Source organism: Oryza sativa, chromosome 5 (genome assembly GCF_034140825.1).
Source record: "Oryza sativa Japonica Group chromosome 5, ASM3414082v1".
Classification (NCBI taxonomy): Eukaryota; Viridiplantae; Streptophyta; class Magnoliopsida; order Poales; family Poaceae; genus Oryza; species Oryza sativa.
In genome coordinates, this window is record NC_089039.1 from 3,172,232 (window position 1) to 3,186,202 (window position 13,971).

Sequence of the window (13,971 nt, forward strand, 5' to 3'; positions counted from 1 at the left end):
TGCTATGAGATCATGGGCTATATCGAGAGGAAGGTGGTAATTGTTTTATTCGCAGACCACGGAGTCTCAGTTTTTACTCTTATACTGTGTATTGAACACATCAGTAAACATATTACTACACAGTGGATACGAGATCATGGGCTATATCGAAAGGAAGGTGGTAATTGTTTTACTTGCAAACCACGAAATCTAAACAATATTTATAACACTGGTAAAAGAATTACTAGCATTGTAAGCTAGTAGTAATTCTTTTACGACCATCAAAGAATGGTGTCATCCGATGTGGGGGTATTCATGCAAGTAATTTTTTTACTTTTGAAGGGGGCATTCATGCAAGTAAATTTGTTATATTTGAAGAAGCAGATGTGGGAGGCTGGGAGTAAATGGAAAACTCCACAGAGTAAACTCGTTACTTTTGAAACGCGGGGAGACACTAGAAATACAGAAAACTCGAAAAGAAAAACTAGACGGTAAATATTTTACTAAAACGCGAAAACAGAAAAACTAGAGAGAAGGAACGTAAAACGGAAAAATCAAAATGTGTTTGATTCTTATTCTGTGATGAACAATTGGCATCTGAGATTATTGGTTTTGATATTTGGAGATTATTGGCGAAGTGGTTTTGGAGATGATTGGATTTGCAAGTGATGAATAGGGACTGCTGAAGATTTGGTCCGGTCAGACCGGGCAGTGGTTGCCGGATAGACCAGCGTGTATTGAGCAGTCAGACCGGCCAGCCCGCGGTCTGACTGGCCGACTCTGTGTCGGTTTCGGTTTTGAGTTGTTTTGTTGGATATCCATGGATAGTTCATGTTTATGGCTTCTAAATGGATACTATGCGTATGTAATTATGTTGTTTGCTAACAATGAGTCAAGTTGGAGATAGCTTGGTATCGGAATATGGTTTCTTTGTTTGATTCATGTGTAGGTGTCTTGATGCCTCCGGAGAGTATTACCATGATGGATCGCAAGTCAACTTGGAGATAAGGTGACGTCTGGACGGTCAGATATCACGAGAGATACTTAGGCTAAAGATCAGTGCACGTGGTTTGTGAAGATTCCATATGGCATATTGTCGACGTTTGATGTCGCGATTCCGGTATTTGCATGGTATGGGGATCGTTGGTACCAGGATATATGCGAGACTTAGTTAAAAGAGACAGAGACGAGGATTTTTATACAGGTTTGGGCCCCTGAATTGTCAAGTAATAACCCTACATCATGTCGGCCGAAGCCGGTCGTTGCTCTTATTCATCATAATCACACCAGTACAATATTTGGGGTAGCCTATCTAACTGTTGTCGACATGGCGGTTTGAAGGTCTGACTCGTAGTTGACAACAGGGTAGCCTTCCTCCTCGAATCCGCATCCGGCGAGATCAGAGACAGCGCTATATCTCTCCTGACGGTATCCGTAGGCACTGTAGGGGACTAGCCATGCCTATCTCTGAAGTCGATATCCAACGTCTTGTCTTGGCGTATGTTGGCTTGTATGTTGTGGCTTCTGTTGTTCCGTGTCCCCTCTCCTCCTGGGGGGCCTTGTATTTATACCCATAGGTGTCCCTTTGTCCAAGTAGAACTAGGAAACCAATATGGATACAATCCGAGTAGTCCTTGTCGTTTCCATGTAAAACTCTAGTTATCTTTCCTTATGCGGAACTCCTCCTATATCCGAAGGTTGTTTCCGTATAAGACATGGTATGTGGTGGGCCCTGCCGAGATTTAGTCAACTACTATTAGGTATGTGGTATCCATAACCCTGACACATACGATGGAGATATTGTGTGCGTATGGGATGCGGAGTCCAAATTTGGTACAATTGGAATTTGTAAATTTGGTTTCTTGTACGGGAAGGTTTCCTAGGTGGATTAGTACTTCTTGTATGAGTTTGGTTCGTGGCTTTAGGCTGCCTACCTCATGTATAAATAGAGAGGGAGAGTATGGCCTCCTGGTATCACTTTAGAGAGCATTGAGTCGAGAGAATAGTTAGGGTTTCGAGTTTAGTCGAGATTTTCGTGAGGAGTGCTGTTGTTGCGCTTTGTAAACACAGTGAGAAGTAATAAAGTTGTCATCTACTTTAGGAGTTCTTTGATTTGTGTTTGTTTGGGTTCGGCAGTCTAACCGGCGAGTCACCGGTGGTCAGACCAGCGGCAGAGACAGGAGGCAGAGACATCTTTGGGCGGTTCGACCGGGCGATCTACACCGGTCAGACCGGCAGCATAGGCACGGTCAGACCGGCGGATCTACTCCAGTCAGACCGATCTACATCAAATTTGAGGGTAACTTTTAATTCCGCTAAAAGTTTTGATTTTTAGGTACTACAACCATTCACCCCCTCCCCCACCACCCCTCTGGTGGGCCTAGTTCTTGCTATTTGATCCTACAAACATTTTACTGGGCCCTTTGATGAAGCACGGGTAAGATGGAAAAGAGTAAAAAGAAACACGGAAAGTGGGTTGGTAAAAAAACAAAAAAACGAACTGTGAAAAAGTGGAATGCGGAGTAAAGGTGGGGTGGTAAAAAATGGGAAAACCGGAAAGAGGGAGCGTTGTGTGGTGCTCGAACTAATATTCCGCGCGCAGCGCGTGGATTAGCGCTACTAGAATACTTGAAAACCAAACTTGTGTGTATACAATACAAAAATTCGGCATGACCTTTTTCTATATTATGGACTTGAAATCAATTCAACAATTTATAACATAATAATTCAACAACAACAATCAACAATCTCACATTTGAAATTATAATGATGTCCACATGTAGGTGAATGAATAGAGTTCACAATAGAGTCTGACAAGGAGAGAAGATACATATTACAATTCAGATCAACAAGGGTGCCCAATTTTAGGGTTCCCCTCAATCTTTACAGTCATATTTTTTTATGAATTTTGGCAGTTGTCCACATAGCGAGTTATCTGATAGATTTAACACCCGCAGGTGGTGCAGCTGCATGAGTGATTGTGGAACATCCCCAGTCAGGGCATTCTTGCTAAGATCAATATATTCCATCTCGATGTTACTTGCCAGGTTCGGGATTGGCCCGGTAAATTGATTGCCATGAAGGTCTAGGTACACAATGTTGGTGGCATTTAACATAAAAATTGGGCCAGACAGCTTATCTAGCCCTCTTTGATCCTGTAGTTGGACCGAACGAATACGAGTTGAAGCGAATGACGTAGGGATATGGCCAAATAGACTATTTCCTTGTAGCTTCAGTGTTCCGAGATACTTGAAGTGATCACCCACGAACTCGGGGATTGGGCCAATGATATTTGCATTGACGGCCGACAAACTGAACACGATTTCCATATCTCTCCATGAATCAGGGATAGTCCATGGATGGAAGGGACATACCTTTGAAGAACTCCGGTGAGATGGACATGAAACGGTTGTATGACAACGATATCTCCATAAGGTTAGGGCCGAGTGGAGGGACGTCGCCAGACAGACTGTTGTTGTTGAGGTAGATGGCAGCTAACATCGAAAGGTTGCGTGTTTCCCGTGGGAGATGCCCCGTCAAGCCACTGTTGTTTGCTATGATGTAGACCACGTAACCAGAAGCGTCGCAAGTTATACCTAGCCAACTACCATCGCAAGGGTCAGGCGATGCTCTGCCCCACCCTAGAGCACGATCAGCACCCAAGAATTGGGCCAGCACTCGCATTGTAGCCATATCACCAGCATTGGCCTTTGTTGATCTTGCGACAAACATGGACGCTGGTAGTTGAAACATCAACAAAAATGTTATAGCTAGCCAAATGGAACCCATATTAGTAGTGTTTCTTAGCTAATTGCCTACCGGCTAGCTAAGTTTTTCTATTTCTCATTTAGCTCGCCACCAATGGAGGACAACATATATAGACACTGCATATTTATGACATAGTGTACTAGTTTGGATGTATATTAATGATCATATAACATCTTATCCTATGGCTAGCAAGGAGAGTATTAAATCTTTGCTTCAATCCATATAAATACTATTAATGATCGTATAACATCGCTCCAACCACCCCACCCCAAAATTAATATCTCATATATAGACACTGCATATTTATAACATAATGTACTAGTTTGGATGTATATTAATGATCGTATAACATCGTTATCTTGTGGTTACCAAGGAGATTATTAAATCTTTGCTTCAATCTATATAAATACTATTAATGATCGTATAGAATCGCTCCAACCACCCCACCCCAAAATTAACAACTTATATATAGACATTGCGCATTTATGACATAGTGTACTAGTTTGGATAGATATTAATGGTCGTATAACATCATTATCCAGTGGCTAACAAGGAGACATTGCACATTTATGACATAGTATACCAGTTTGGATAGATATTAATGATCGTATAACATCATTATCCAGTAGCTAACAAGGAGAGTATTAATGATCGTAACCCCCTTCCCTTTCCCAACCAAGTGAATTTAAAGTCGAGTTGCCCCACCACTGCCCTTTTTCTGATGACAATACTTACAACGCCATCCAGGTGCTATGCTCTCCCCATGCTTCCACACGGGGTCCCTACTATCTGCCATCTCCGCCCTGGATCATATGCAGAAAAACATACCATTCGGAATGAAATTACCGTTACACTAAATGTACATCAGTACTCATGAATATATCGACTAACCCAACAAATATCATATCATATCATATCATATCAACTCTATCAGCAAATACCATTTTTCACCTCACTTGTTGACTACCAAACCATATTTCATCTATTTGATCTAGTTCATATGTCAACAACCATCAATATTTGCAAATATAAGTACTCTACAAGTTAGAACGCTATAACTTGGACATCATTCAACATCTGCAGAACATTCAACAATCTTACCACATTCAACATTTCCTATATGGTTCAAACCATGGTTTTAAAACGATTACCGTGCAGTTTAGGCGCGGTTACCGTGCGGTTATATATATGATGAGCTTGTTCTTCTTCACTGGGCCTGACCCTGAAGATTGTAGGGTTGGTTAGATGAGAATGAGATTGACCTTTCTTATGCAACCTATATATTATTGGAAGATTCCATTTTTAACTTTTATGCTATGACATTTGTTTCTTTTTTTTTGTTGCTCATACCATTTTAGAATAAAATAATTTAACTGTAGAGTACAAATCTTTTAGGAACTGATTGATCGGTATTGTACTGGACGTTGAATACTGCAACAAATCCGGGAACTAATTTCCAGCATGGTTGTCACCTAGCACATGATATAGTATATAGAAATTCTTAAGAGAATATTTGTGTTCTTAGAGTACTACAGAAAATTGGATGTTCGTGCAAATAGCCTGAATTTTTCTATTAGCTACCTAAAGGTTTTGAATTCTCTCCTTGAAAATTTTTCCTAAACAGCCATCTGTAATTAGTCCAATTAATGAAGATGAAAATGTAGGATCATAAAGAGTTTTTCTCATCCCAAAAGCTACCTACGAGGTGATAAGTCTTTCACAACCAATGTGACACTACTCAACAATTTTCGCCTTTACACATTGGTGTCCCTCAGCCATTCATCACCCTTCATCGTACGCCAATGGTCTCTCGGGTATACGGGCCCCATAGGCACTCACGGTCTATCAGGCCAGCGAGAGATGTTGAACTAGCTAGGCTCTGATACCAATTATAAAATCGTAAAGGTTTTTTTTCCACCTCAAAATCTAGCCTATGAGATGAGATATTCCCCCACTTATATATTAGGCTCAATTTGCCCTTCCACAATCAATACGTGACTATATCCAACAGAAAAGTGGTGCTATGAAGAAACTATCGATCAGTATGTGAATTGTAGGTATTAGGATGCATGCCAAACCATTATCCTTGGGAACAGACCAACAGTGCTGTAAAACTTGTCACTGAGCCAAGAGAAAATTTTAGTACAGAAAAATTGATTAACAAAAAAACTGGCTCGACTCTTATTGACCATGGTTAGGACCCAAGATGCATTTTCTCTTAGCTTGTCTCTATAAAAGACGTCTAGCTATGAGCTAAGAGATATGCATGTAGATAGAAGGGAAAGATGTTGTCATTGCAAAAGTTTGATTACTATGTTTTCTCTTCTGAACTTCGAGCGCCTGTTAGATGAATGAGGAAGAAATGGTAGGCATCAGGATGGCAGAACACTATCGAAACTTCATCATAAGTTGTGGGAGGAGGAAGTCTTTCTCTTCTCTGAGAGATACTTCTAGTCCGATGAAAGAACAGGTTTGTAGAAACTGAAACGAGCTCGAGATCTGTCCGATTGCTGTAGTTAGCACAGTAGCAAACTTCACCTTGTTGTACGCGTCCTCTGACATTCTCTGTTCTTCGAAATCAACCTGGGAGTCGACCAGCAACTCGCATATGTGTGGTCATTGAAAACTATCAGTCTACAGAATTTACAAGTCTAAAGCACTATCTGCAGTCAATGTTTGGCACATTAATTTAAGCTAAGTTCAGCCTTCATGAGGTTCTTACCAAGCAGAAATTTGCAGAATGGTTACTTGATCTGTGACTGAACTACAAACTACATTCTATTGTCTATATTATACATCCTGCATCTTCATTTATAATGAGCAAGTTCGCTTCTTTTATAATGAGCAAGTTTTCTTCACGGTAAGAGCTAATGGGCTAAAAACTAATAAGTGCGCAGGCCTTATTAACTTAAACCCTCCATTCTAAATTACAAACATATTTTATATGAAAAAAAATGCTTATATTTTGAAACAGATGGAGTAATAGGAATACTCCCATTTTCTTTGTGGTCTCTGTCAGCTACATAGCTTGTCAAAGTGGAGCACCGATGCATTTGTGTCTGTGGTCCCTGAGAGGTCTCCAGTTTCCTCCCACCAAGACGCACCGTGGTTTGCACATTTCTTTTTAGATAATGAATAGAAATCCGATCTCTATATCCACATGTAGATATACACAATCAAAAGTTACATCAGTTCGTAAACTCTATGCCTCAAAACTAAAGGGAAAAAAAAAGACTCAAAACTAAGCTTCAAACAACTAAGAAAGTTACATGTGCAGGTTTGCACATGTATAATGTATTCATGATTTGCTTCCAACAACACTAGCATGAACGCCCCCAATAATAAGCTTTGACTGAAAGCCTGCGTCAAGCTTCATTGGCCTTAGAAACATGAGCAGACTGCAGAGTGCAGGTGCTAGAGCTTTTCAAACCTTCGTGTGGTCATCTTTTGGACTTCAATAACCACAAGATTTATTTCATCCAAGAAGAGAAGATGGTAGGTGAAAAATTGTACTTATAGTTATCACTTAACACTGGCAACATCCAAACATATTAACTAGTAATGCCATCTTGGGTCTAGGCTCTCCATTGCACAAGAAAGGATAAAAATAAAACAAATAAAAAAAACAGCACCCTTCAATACTGCTGGCATGAGAAAGGCATGGGAACGAGCTATTATGCAGTAACATCTACTGTATTCATATGGGTTAGTCAATTTCAACTTTCTCCCCTATACATGTAGCAATATAATTAGGACCAAACTGAAGTTACATTCTGAAGAGTTTCAGATTGTCAATGCGGGAATGGTAGGTATCAGGATTTTGATCCATAGTGTCAAGTAATTGATGCTATCAATATTAACTTGTTAACTCCACAAAATGCAAGAATTTGGGAGGTTCTCATGCTTCCAGAATACAATGTGATCGAATGCAGCAACAGGTGTAGCTGGAGAGCTATAGTAAATGTAAATCATGGAAGAGGCTTTTGCTCAAATATTATAGAATTTAGTGCTCTTTTACTTTATTTTCATGTACAAATCAAAAAAAATGAGTGAAAATTGTATGCATGTTTGCACTACACCAACTGTGGATAAGAACATTGAGCCATGTACATTGTTTTGATATTCTATTTCATGCAACTGAAATCGTTTGTGAAAGCTCAATAGATTAATGACGTATACATGATTCTTGATACATTATTACATCTCACATTTGCTTTCTCAGAAGGCACATCCTTCTTACCAAACACAACTAGTGCAAGGAGTTTATTGAAACATGTACACTTTTTTATCCTTCAGTAGCAAAATGCATGGGGTTACTATGGTGGAAATTTTGGAAAATTAATAGCAGTTTCACTGATAGATAAATAAAAATACTACCATGGTTGCTACAGAAATATACATACACATATAAACCACTGGTTGGATATCAATAAGTCCTTTCATGGCTTGTGCCTTTGAAGATTTTCAATGGTGGTGAAGCAGTGAATGAAAGGAATCAGGAATTTGTTAAAATAACTCTAGCCGCTTTGCTCGGTTCTGTTTGCTATGTTTTCCTCTTCCCATGTTTTGTTTGTTTTGAGTTTGCTCTGTTTTTTGTTGAGTCAGAGCGTAATTCAAAGCAGTTGACCGCACATGTTTGTGGCTTGAATCTTCCAAGTTCATGCTGGAGCTTGGGCGCGGCATGCCAGATGTGTGGGATGGCCCGCGAATTGGACTGATCTTGCGTGTGTAGTGGTGTGAAGGCCACGATATTACTTCTGCTTTCGCTATTTAAGCTTCAATACAGATCAGAGGACACTACCGATTGGCAGCACCAAAACCTGCATTTTTTTGTCTCGGTCATGAGCAGATGCTTGATGTATCTATTAGCTGGTAAAATACTATGTGGTCATGAATCCTATTCTTGAAAAAATTACTCCCTCCGTTTCATATTGTATGACTTGCCTAGATTCATCCATTGATCAATGGATATGTTTTCTATATGTGTCTAGATTCATTAACATCTATATGAATTTAAATAATTCTGGGAAGTCTTACATTGTGGAATGGAGGAAGTACCTAACCATTACTACCTCGTCAAAAAATATAGTTATTTCTAGTATAGTGGTTTGTCCCAAAATAAAGTTATTTTTACACCTACCACTCCGGAGGATCCTCTCAACTAATCATAATCATTCTCCATTTAATTTTCTCACCTACTTTCTCTTCTTAACCTATCACAATCTTTCTTCAGTCATTTCTATCTACTTTATTAATACACATGCCTACCTCAAAGATGCTAACATTTTGGGGTGGAGGAAGTAATTGATTAGCTGAATGGAGATGATAAGCAATGTTGTCATCAGAGAGGATCAATCAGTGTGGGAATACAGTGTATTGGGGTGTGATCAAGCTGCAGAAACTCTATGGTTGCTAATGGAGAATTAAAGTAATTAGCTGAATGCGAGGAACAAACTGAGGGTCCTGACTTTGCATATTCCATGCTAATCAGAACTGGTGGTATAACTGCTGTAGTAGTATTGTCTTCTTTTTGAAGTACTGCATATCGGTGTAATATCTGGTTCAGTGGCTATCATTATGTCATACCAGTGTTTTATATGATAGATTAATGATGTGAGTAGGATGTTCTAAAGTTCCATTCTGATTGTGTACATTAATCATGCATATATTTTAAAAAAAAGAAATATGGTCTACTAGGATTTGTCTCAACTCAAGCTAGCGGCCGGCTATATGCTTGGCTGACTAAAAGAATTGTTCAAGTGAAAATTAATGTATAAATATGATCTACTAGCTGCAGGAGCGGTAGTATAGATGAAATGCAACCTTCTTTACTATGGGTATTATGGTAAATGACACAATGATTGTTAAAATTACACACCATGCTGAACAGCGACCCCGAGATCTGCTCGATACCTCGATCATTCTTTTTCTTTATTATTTGATCGGTTCGATCAATTTAGAACTAATCGATACGATGAATTTTGAGTAGTAATGTTTACACAAAATGTTGATGTGCATGTGACAGATTACAAAAATTCCATCATTTGTTTTCCCAAAATACCCTTGTACTACACCATACTACATGGGTATACTACCTATACTAAGGCTGTGTTCGTGTGTTCGTTCCAGGGACATTGGGTGAGAAAGCTCCTCGTTTTCCGTGCGCACGCTTCCCAAACTACTAAACGGTGCGTTTTTTGCAAAAAATTTCTATAGGAAAGTTGCTTTAAAAAATCATATTAATCCATTTTTGCAATTTAAAATAGTTAATACTCAATTAATCATATGCTAATGGCCCACCTCGTTTTGCGTATCTTCCCAATCTCTCCAATCCCCTTCTCCTCAAACACACCCTAAGTGTGATCTTCAGTAGAATTGAGCTAATCTAAACCGTTGGATCAGTAGTGTAATGCACTAGTATAGGGTAGTATGGAGCACCGTAAAGCTGCTCTTTTTTTCTTGTTATTTATAAATTAACGGTAGTACAAGTTTGGTAGTATATTCATGTGAAAAGCATATCTAAAGAAGATGACTATATATGTAGTATAAGTAATAGTAGCATGCAGCTAGCGTATTATTGTTTGATTCTGAATTTTGTTCAATTAAATTTGAGTTAGAGTACATCTGATCAGTCTTCTCTCTAGTGAAGAGAAGACTAGCTAGTTGCGTCCTGCAGCTATAAAAGGACTATGAGCCAAGAGAGATGCAAACAGATGGAAAGAATTGGAGAGATGTTGATCATGTGAAGAAGTTTGGTGGCTGATCTCAGCCAAGTTCTGTCTTCTCTCACCCTTCCAACTTGTTAGATGAATGAGAAAGGAATGGTAGGCATTAGGATGGCAAAACACTGCCTACTGATATCCTGCTGTGAAAGGAACAAGGATGTCCCATCTCTTATGGATTATTATCGTCCACGGAGCAATCGAACTAGAAAAAGATCACGTCCCATCTCTTATGGATGATTATCGTCCACGGAGCAATCGAACTAGAAAAAGATCACATCTTCAGTTCTTCAGAAGTTAGCAGCACGCATGAGCCCGAGAGTCAGTGACCGGTAGGGCCGACCCGAAGATTATTGGACTAAGGTAGTTATAGCAATGGGATTCGTCATTCCTATGCAACCTATATGTTCTTGAAAGTGCCCATTTTAAATTTATGATATATTTGTTGACTTTTTTTATACCATTCCAGAACAAAAATGCATCATCTAACTCTAGAGTATAAATATTTTAGAAACCAATTGTTTGGTATTATTGAGATCCACTGGCCAGTGTATACTGCAATAAATCCAGGAAAGTGGTACAGTTGCAAAATAGTTTCCTTTAAATGGATTTCCATCTGGCTACCATGTGAGTGTAGGGGCATTTACAATTGCAATAAGCTTTCACCATCAGAATTTTTTTTTTACATGAAGAGTTATATGAAATTAATATCTCCTTAATAGAAATGGCATGTGTATAACTTAGCACCAGACCTCTTTGTTTGGTCTTATATATATGAGCCAGCTTATAATCTAAAAAGCCAAAGCCCAAGTGACCAGACAGCTTTTTTCTTAGGATATTTTGAAGCCATATCCTATTCTTACGCTGTTAAGCCGATATCTAGGTTTGAGTAGCTTTTTGGCTTATGCATATTAGAGTTAGCACTTTGCCCAACTGGGGCCCTAAAAGTTATCGACTTATAAACCGTAACAGCCACAAAAATCAACTTAAATGCCTAAGCCAATAGATGCGCTCATAGCGTCGTGGTAGGGGTGGCTGGGATGCACCCCTATCAGCCTAGGTTTGAGTCTCCTTGGGCACGCTCGCCAGAAATATTTGTTGCTTCCTTGTTAAAACCACTGACACCAAGTTCTTCCTTGGCGTCCAACTTAAAGGCCTAAGTCAAAACAAAGGGATACTTAGTTATAAGAGATATGGATGCAGCCATCCAGCTGCTATAGACAACAAATAAAATGCACACATGTAACGTCAGATAAAGTAGGCTGCCTATCTGATTAGGTTTGCTTTTAATTGTTCTTCTTTAAATTATTTTAATTATTTCCTCTGAACTCAAGAAGCATATATATATATAGGATACCCATATAGCACCAGTTAATTTACCCATATACCCATATATATATATATATATAGTCCCTAGTATAGGGAGATACTATACTACAACAGGGGTGTAGTATAGCTAAAACACACCCACACTCCTGTCCTCCAGCCAGTCCGCACCCCCCCCCCCAAGCCCCAAGCCCCTTCTCGCATCCATATTCTGAATAATATTTTTACTGGACGTTACCTACACAACATATATAGATGTCTAACCACATCTCCATTCAGTTACAATCAATCCCGATCCTGTTTTTTTGGATCTGAGAGACAGAGGAGGTCGCTTTGGCGGCTCGGTGGAGCAGTTGAGCGTCAGCAACGGCAGCAGCCTCGACTAGGAGCGGCGGCGGCGACGGAGAGGATGGAGCGACGTCCTCCATATCACTCTCCCGGCGCCGACGCCCGCCTCACCGGATGTGGCCACTTGCTTCTTTTCAACACGAAGAGAGACGGGAGAAGGAGAATAAAGGGATGCCAGTGATGCGGCAACGTCTCCTCTGTGCACCTGGCATCAACCCCATCGATCTGGTCATCTCCTTTCTCCTGTTCCGCTTTGTTTTCTTTCTGTCTTTGCTCTGACACACCCTTTGATTTTGTAGGATTTTCAATGTAGTCAGGCCCGCTGCTAGAGGCTGTTGTTTTCATGATGCATTTAGACGGCCAGTGGTGCTCCCCTTCAACCAAGTGATCGTCAGCGAGAGGAGCCGGCCGCGGTGGCCGGGGCGACGACTGGTGCTGCACCACTCCCCCAAGCTGAGGCCAACAAGAAGAGCAAGCAGCGTATCCCGGCTCCAATTGGAGAGATTCAAAATGTAAATTACAGTGCATCAATTATTTGTTGGGATGAAGACATCTATTTTGTCTTTCGTTTTCATTGATTCGTAGGTATCCTTGTCAGAGCAGAACAACACCTACAACATGCACATACTCTGGGTGTTTTTCTGCATCTGCTATTTTTACCAACGAGATCATCGACTCCCCACCCTCCAGGTACAAATTTGATCCTTGGATATAATTGACTAGTGAATGCTAGAATCTAGATCATTCTGAATTTATGATTGTTCTTTTCACTAAGAACATTAGATCCATTTTTATTCTTTTTTTTTAACATTATCCATTTTTATTCTTGAAATCGTTTTTCATCTGAAAAGATGGCAGGTTTTATGTAGTTTATAACTTGTATGTTATTAATCTGAGATATCTGGATATTTTAGCCTGAAGCATCCCAATTACCTATTCTACATTTTTCGGCCAACTGCATTCTTAATTTTTCTTTTTTGCACAATGTCATCGATTGCAGATCGGGTCTAGGCGAGCCCAGGAACCACAGTTAAGGAAACAAAATGTGACCTCCATGCTTGTCTGAATAAAAAAAGAACTGTTGGCTAAAAGTAGGCATAAAGGAACCTAAACTGGTAGCTCAATTTTTTATGAAGCATTTTATTTCTTCTTCGGCGAACCATATCTCATTTAGAGTCATTTATGAGTGTAAATTAAAGACTTCTCTTATGATGTAATCGTTTTTGTCTATATCCAGGTGGTTGTGGGATGCTCTCTAGATATTCATGCGTGATGGATATATGTCGATGGGAGACCTAAGGAATCTATAGTGCTTTGTCGGCTCAACATCGATATGTGGCACTAGCGTCGTCTTGCTTGTTGGATTCGTGCATGTAATAGTAATTTAGTTACTAAGAGACATATGTTGAGAACTATCGGTGCAATAGTAACATGGTTACTAAGAGAATTTTTTGGCAATATCAATATGTTATGTTGAGATTGGTGTAATATAAATTTATTTACTAAGAGAAATCTTGTGACGATGTCAATACGCTATTTTTAAGTAATTTATTTACTGCGAGAAAGTATGATAACCAATTAAGTGTAGTATTATCTTAAGTAATTTATTTACTAAGAGAATGAATGAGAACAACCCGACAGTAATTCATTTACTGAGAGAAGTAACCAATTGAGAAGGGCTGAAAACAACCTGGGAGTAATCCAATTACTGAGATAAGGAATGAATTGGATTCCGAGTAATTTATTTACTAATAAAATATATTAACAGGGAGTAATTTAGTTACTACGTGTGCAAGAGAAATGTGCGGGTTACAGTTGGAATGGACAT

General features: G+C 39.5%; 1 long non-coding RNA gene across 1 annotated transcript; it reads left to right on the plus strand.

The window, feature by feature from the left end:
• Positions 1-12,085: 12,085 nt before the first annotated feature.
• Positions 12,086-13,672, plus strand: LOC112938993 (uncharacterized). Its single transcript, XR_010741317.1, has 3 exons — positions 12,086-12,371; positions 12,443-12,833; positions 13,381-13,672. It is a non-coding gene; the product is annotated as an uncharacterized lncRNA (long non-coding RNA).
• Positions 13,673-13,971: the final 299 nt, after the last annotated feature.